The following is a 7,243-nucleotide window of genomic DNA, read 5'->3' as shown; positions in this document are numbered from 1 at the left end:
CTCTGCTCAGCAAGGAGTTTGCTTCTCCCACTCCCTCTGTTCTCCCTTTCTCTCTCTCAAATACAATCTTTAAAAAAGTAAAATATTCACTCAATATAATAGTCTGTTGCCCCTTTTAAGTTCTAGATACAGTTTGTGTATATGCACCCTAAGTATGTGTGTAAGTATGTGCACACATATGTTGGGTTGTGTGTGTATATCTGTGCATGCACACACATAAATCTAATAGTTATTTTCCACAGTGGTATTAGGGAATCAGGGAAAAATAAAAAAAAATAAAAATCTTTGGCTTTTTAGAAAACTTTGATTTATCCCAAAATACTTTCATAAAGTAAAATTTTTAAAATATCTTTAAAATAGAATAGCTCTTGAAAAATGCCACACTGTCAGATTGCGTAGCACCGCTGGTCTTCTGGAATCTCAGGTCCTCATTGGAATGATGCTGTTTTGTTGAGTGTTTTGCTATGTAGAGCATAGTCCAGTCGGGGGAGAGATTTAATGAGTGTGCATTGATTGCATGTTACTGAGATACTAGTATCATTGACTGGAGAAGGAGAACATCTCCTTCTCTACTTCTCTCTTCTTCTACTTCAACAAAGTAGAAATAAAAGAAAAACTTTTCAGGACAATTTCTGGATTTTTGCATTTTTAATAAAAGTGTTGTTTGTTTTTTGCTGTCTCACAAGTCCTTTATCAAATTTGTTTCCTGCTTGCCAGCTGCCGTGGAGTAAGGACTAATGTGGAAATGGAAAACTTGGAGCCGAGGAGAGGCTGGTTTTTCACCTCCAAGGGTTGCAATTTTCCCCCAGAAAGTAGTTAAACCAGATTATGCATACAACCTCCTTTAGTGCAAAAATACACAGCTGAATTCAAATCAACATTTATTCTGTGCCTGAGTCATGTCTGGATTGTTTGAAGGGAAACTTATTTTTCTTGTGTATTTATTTTTGCTTAAAATTGTGGTCAGAGACAATGTTTCATTTTGTTTTTCATCTGTTTTCTTTCCAAGTGTGGACACTGACATGGAGGGTTTGGTGCTGAGTGAGGCAGCTACATTCCTATTCTTTTTCAAATCTTTCCATATTTTCCCCTCCATATTCTAAAACCCTGCCAGCTACACTGTGAATTATTTTTACCTGCCCATTAACTGCAGCTTATATTACTCTCACTCTTACCATTTTGTGATATTAGTTATGGGAAATTAAGATATTCAGAAAGGGGGTTTTATTTAACCTGAAAATGATTTGGAAATCACATTCTCTTACTGTTGTATTATGTGTGTCTACCCTCATATGATTTCTGACTTTCAACATATTGTGAAATATTTTTTTTAAAGATTTTATTTATTTGACAGAGAGAGAGAGAACACAAGTAGGCAGAGAGGCAGGCAGAGAGAGAGAGGGGAGGAAGCAGGCTCCCTGCGGAGCAGAGAGCCCAAAGCAGGGCTGGATCCCAGGACCCTGAGATCATGACCTGAGCCGAAGGCAGCGGCTTAACCCACTGAGCCACCCAGGCGCCCGCATTGTGAAATATTTTAAACGCAGCTAATTACATGGTCAGCAACAAATTTCTGATTCTCCTTTAGTCACAAACTGGATACTTTAAGCAAAATGTTTTATGGATTTCTAAAAATACATGCATCAAATCTACCTTTATTAAGACAGACAAAAATTAACGATTATAAAAATAATGTTAAAATAAGAAACCTCATTCAAAATTAATTCTATGTGCAAATGCTTGGGTACATTTGGCCAAATTGTAATAAGCAACGCTTCTTGCTCTGGGGTCTTTGAAATAGCCGTGAGGGGCTTCTCCATTTATCAGTACTCGAGTCTGACATTCGGAGGCTGAGCAGTCACAGAGAAATACCCATGACCCAGATTTCACATCCCTTCTCTGTCAATTAAGCAGCATCTAAAAGAAAAAAAATAGGAAAAAAAAGTCTAGTAGTTTGTATTAAATTTTTACTTGATGAACTTGGGTGGTTTTGGTAAATAAAGGTTAGAGAATGCCCATAATTCCTTCTCTCTCCCTCTCTCTCTCTCTCTCTCTCTCTTTTTTTTTTTTTTTTTTGTAATTGTTTGAATTTTATAATCTGCAAAAAAGATTTCAGGCATTTTTATTACATTTCTATTTTTACCAAATATTGGGGTGACTTGTAATATTTGTATGTTGATAACATCTGGAGAGCTAGATTGGGATGTATTTTCTCTCCATTCTTTATGCCTTTACTACATCATGGCTTCTATGGATAACATGTTTGAGCAAGTTGATATGATATAGGAAACTGTGGTTTGAAGTTCAGAAGACCTGTGTTCAGGGGCTATCTCTAGATGCACTTACAATGAAAACTTAGACCCATTATTTATCCTTTCTAATTTCAAATTTTTAATCTGAAAAGCTAGTATAGTGTAACTCCTGGATTTAAGAGAGGAATTCACACTCACACAAATTCATAGGATTAGATGCATAGTATTAATCACAAGGCAAGATGTTAAGCTATTTTTTTTTTTTTAAGAGAGGGAGGTGGGGTGGAGAAGGAGAGAATCTTAAGCAGACTCCATGCCCTGTGTGGACCCTGATGTGGGGCTTGAAACCAGGACCTTGAGATCATGACCGAAGCTCAAATCAAGAGTCAGACACTTAACCGACTGAGCTATCCAGGTGCCTCATGTTATGCTACTTTAAAGCTAAAATATTTATAGTTCTAAAAATTCAATGGACCCATAAAAAAGAATGTTTGGTATAAGATCATCCCTTCAAGTCACCTCCAGAGGTGATTCTTCCTACCATTCACCAGCTGTGTGTAGTAATTTTTCACCTGCCCTTACTCTGATTTGGTGGAAGGCAGAATAATGCCCCTACGTCCCCACAAAATGTCCGTACTCTGATCCCTGAAACCTGTGAATACATTACATTGCCTGGCAAAGAGAGTTAAAGATGTTCTTAAGATTATGGATGTTAAAATAAGTAAATTGTCCTGGATTTCTCAGATGGGCTCAATTTAATCATATGGGCCATTGAAAGAAGATAAGTCTTTCTAGCCAGAAGTAGAGAAACAAAGTTGAAGGAGAAGTCATAAAGATTCCAAGTGTGAGTATGATCCCAAGTGCCTTTGTGGCTCTGAGATTAGGTGCTAAATATAAGGACCAGGGAAAGGTCTCTAGGAACTAAGAGAACTAGCACACAACTAGCAAGGAAGCAGGGACCCCTGTCCCCCCAGGGGAGAATCTGGGCTCTGAAAACATCCTGAGTGAACCTAGAAGGAGCTTCTTCTCCAGGGGCTTGAGATAGGAGCCCAGGGAGCCAAAACGTGGACTTTCGACTTGAAAGACCAAGACCTGAGAAACCAGCCAACCCGGACTGCTGACCCACCAATCTGTGAGATAAACAACATATGATGCCTTGAGCCCCTACATTGCAGGGCCTAACAGCTCCAGCATTACCAGAAGGCTCTTCCTGCCCCAATATGGGCAGGGAATCCTCCGGGGCAAAACAATCAGCTAATTCACCCACAGCCGACATACCATAAGCAAATAACCTAACAGAGAATGTTTGTGGAACACACATCTCATAAAACTAAAACCTTTAGAGAAACATCATTCTCTCTGAAGAATGAGTCCACATGACTAACGCAAAAAATTTGGGATCATCCCAGAGGAGTGAGAGTCCTCCTTTTCAAGTGTTAGGACTATTCTAAATCAAGCTGCCCCTTCACTCTAGAGAGATTTGCAAGCGGCCTCTTACCGGCTGACTCAGTCTTCACAGTATCCCTGTGTTTTTGTAAATGATGTATTGGCTTCTCTGCAGGGCCAGATGTTGATGTGGACTTTCGTTTGTTGGACTGGAGATTATAGAGACTCTCTATATAAAAGTGTCCACTCTGGATTTCATTAGGAAACAAATGAGCTATGGCCAGTCCTGAGGTTTAAACAGGGACCCAGGCTCAAAGCACAGCTGTTTCCTTCCCTCTTCCAGATCAGAAATAAACAGCGTTGCTCGAAATTGACCAGGTCCCCTGTCTACCCCCTACTGGTCACAGGCCACCCTTTGATTTCAGCTGGTCCCCAGCTGTCCCTGCATCCTGACTCCCTAACCCTCACCTGCCTCCCTCATAGCCCACTGCACTTAGGAAAGATTAGGACCAAGAGACAGTGTATCCATCCATGTCCATTTCAATCAGTTAATGTATCTTTGTCTCCTGGCCAGGACCCAAAAAACTCCGGTTGTAGAGTGGATTACATTCGTGAAAATATTTTACCTAATTTGGCAACTTGTTTTCCTGTCTGCCACAGCAGGTTCAAATTCTCATTTGGGCTGTCAGAGGTATCGTTGGTCTGCCTGCATTTGGCAGTGAATCGCTCTGGGGGAGGCACTCTTAGTTTTCATCCTGCCTCGAGGACCTTGGACTCCCCTTCTCTGGCTAATACACAGAGCGAACTATACAAAGCAGCACCTTAGTTTTAGTGATTCTAAATTTATTGCCTTTTTAATTTTATAGCATTTTTTACTCAGAGCATTATGCAGAGTTTCAGTGTTGGCAGTCTGAATGTCTACCAGGACACACGTCCAAAAATCCAGTCCTGGTGGCAGCCGATTAACAAGAGCCTTTTGCAAGAGTCCTGAGTTTCTGCGTTTTATTCTTTCTCAGCAACACGGTTCTAAAAAAGACAGGGTGAGGAAAACCTTCAATGGGAGGTCTGCGGGTGTCTATTTACTTCTCCGTTAAAACCTTCTATTTTTAATCAAACCTTTTAAAATGTTTCCTTCTCTGCATAGAGCGATACTCTCCTACGAGGGGTGGGTACTCTCTTTCTGATAGGACATTAAGGAGTCGTGCAGTTATGGATGCAATGACCCAACAGAGGAGCAGGATGCAGCTGGCTCGAGCTGGCTCTCTCAAATCACGACAGTTCTGTTTCCCGAAGTCCTCCAGGAGTTTTACTAGAATTTATCTTTCTTACACCTTTCCTTTCTCTACTTACCGCTTATCACAAGACCTAATATAGGGCTTCTCGAACCTTAGCTGGCATGTGAACCCCTCTGGGATGATGTCACGAAACAGATTCTGATTTAGTAATTCTCTGGGGAGGGTTGAATGTCTGCATTCCTAACCATGTCCTAGGAGAGGCTCAGGCTCCAGTTCCAGGCTACAATTTGAGAAACTCAGCCTTAATCTGTGTGGTAAGAGCACCGTGTATAGACTCAGGCCAGTCTGGTGCTGCCACTCACCAGCACGTGACCCTGGGTGGGTTACATTTTTTCCTTGTGAGTTGGTTCATATGTAGTATTATCTATCTAAAAACGTTGCAGGCAGGATAACATGGGACAATGGAGGTATAACATGTGGCAGCATGCTTTGCCTATAGAAAACACTAAATAATGTTTTCTTAATTGTATTTTTTATCTCCCACTCACTTACTCCTGTACAGACTGCATTTTTATCCATTTTCTCAGAAAAGCAGGGGCTCTTGAGTGGCTCAGCTGTTAAGCATCTGCCTTTGGCTCAGGTCATGATCCCACAGTTCTGGGGTTGAGCCCCTCGTAAGGCTCCCTGCTCAGCAGGAAGCCTGCTTCTCCTTCACCCACTCCTCCTGATTGTGTTCCCTCTCTGCTATCTCTCTCTCTCTGTCAAATAAAAATAAAATCTTAAGATAGGAAGAAAGGAAGGAAGGAAGGAAGGACGGGCGAGCAAAGCTGAGAGGCAGGGAACAGCATCCAGAACCTGGCTAGAGGCATTCCATCACAGAGGAATGTCATCAGGCAGCATCTGCTAACCAGATAATTCTGGGGTGGGCAGAGTCTAGACAGTGGGACTGTCGTGCTCCTCCTGTGTGGGGAGGTAAGCAGGACTGGTGGGGCCAGGATGGCACGAGTCAGTGGTGTCCAGTCCTGGTAACAGTGGCAGGAGGGTCCTCACTCAGAGATACCTGTGTGCTGGATCACTGTTTATGGGCAGGTGCATTCCAGGGAGCTCACATTTGAGGTTGCCCAGAGACAGAAAAGACTGGTCCCAGGGTGCTCCTTCCAAAGTTGGCTTTACGGAATGACAACCGCTGACCCACTTTCATGCATCATGAAATATCTTACATTTGTCTGTCTCTTCATTATTTATTACACTTTTGAATATTTTTGTCTTGCTTCCTCCCTACACTTCTCCTGTGAGAGAAGAGGCCGTGTTTCGATTTTCATAAGGACGATGAGATTTCAAATGGCCTAGAAACCTCAAGTACGTGGCAGAGCTGGAGTCTTGCACAGCTCCAGCCTCTAGGCCCAGGGCACTCTGGCACCCTTTCCCGTGGCTAGAGAAAACTGGGAATGTCTCAGAAAGGCGATGTTCCAAGTTCACAGCAGAGTGGACTGCAGTGGGAAATTCTTGTCTGTGACTATGTGTATGTAAAGCAAATTCATGTGGCCCAACCTCATTCTATTTACTCTTTTAAAACAGGAGGGAAAAAATAAATGCAAGAGGGAAAGTGAGCTGAAGGTCGGTGTTATGGGCAGAGTGGTGATAGCAGAGAGTGCCAACCGTAGCAGCAGATGGAAATCCCCAGATTCTCAAAACACCCGATTTTTTTTTTTTTAATATAGGAGAAAAGGGGGAATGTACAGAAAGGAAAATAACATAAAGCTAAGTGGTTTAGAGAGCACCTATGCCCACTGACTCACTTTCCATGTAAGTAAGTGAGGCAGAGGTGGCGTGGTCTGACAACCTTGAGAATCCCAGACCCTCCCTCTCCACTGCAGAAAGCTGCTCCCCTCTTGCCTTCCTTGCTTTCATTCTCAAGGGCAGGATTAAACCCCAAATCCAGCACAAACCAATGGGTCTATTCCGTGTGGTAGGTAGTGGATTGTGTTAGCTGTTTCTGCTGCTTGTCTGCTGCACAAGATGTCTCCCTTGTTTCTCTTGGTAATTGACCTTGACTGCAGGAAGGGGCCGGCTGTCTGCCTGGGCCACTTAACAGGACTATATTTTGCTCTTATTAGGTTGAGGACGAATTATGTGACCCCTACTAACTAATTAGAGTTTCTCACTGAGCAAAATGGGAGATGATGAGCTACAAGCGTGGGGGTGAGTGGACACCCTTGCTGAAGGCAGAGCAGCGCTCCTGAGGCACCATGCCTGGGGCATCTCCTCCTCTGGGGCAGAGTCATCACTGGCCATGTTAGTTATCTGAGTTGCGTCCTGGTCATTGATAAAATTTTATAACTGATAAGCCAATGGTATTTGGGACAAACACCA

The sequence above is a fragment of the Lutra lutra genome, chromosome 3, assembly GCF_902655055.1.
Source record: "Lutra lutra chromosome 3, mLutLut1.2, whole genome shotgun sequence".
Taxonomy (NCBI): domain Eukaryota; kingdom Metazoa; phylum Chordata; class Mammalia; order Carnivora; family Mustelidae; genus Lutra; species Lutra lutra.
The sequence above is the reverse complement of the archived record's forward strand: the minus strand, read 5'-3'. Positions refer to the sequence as shown.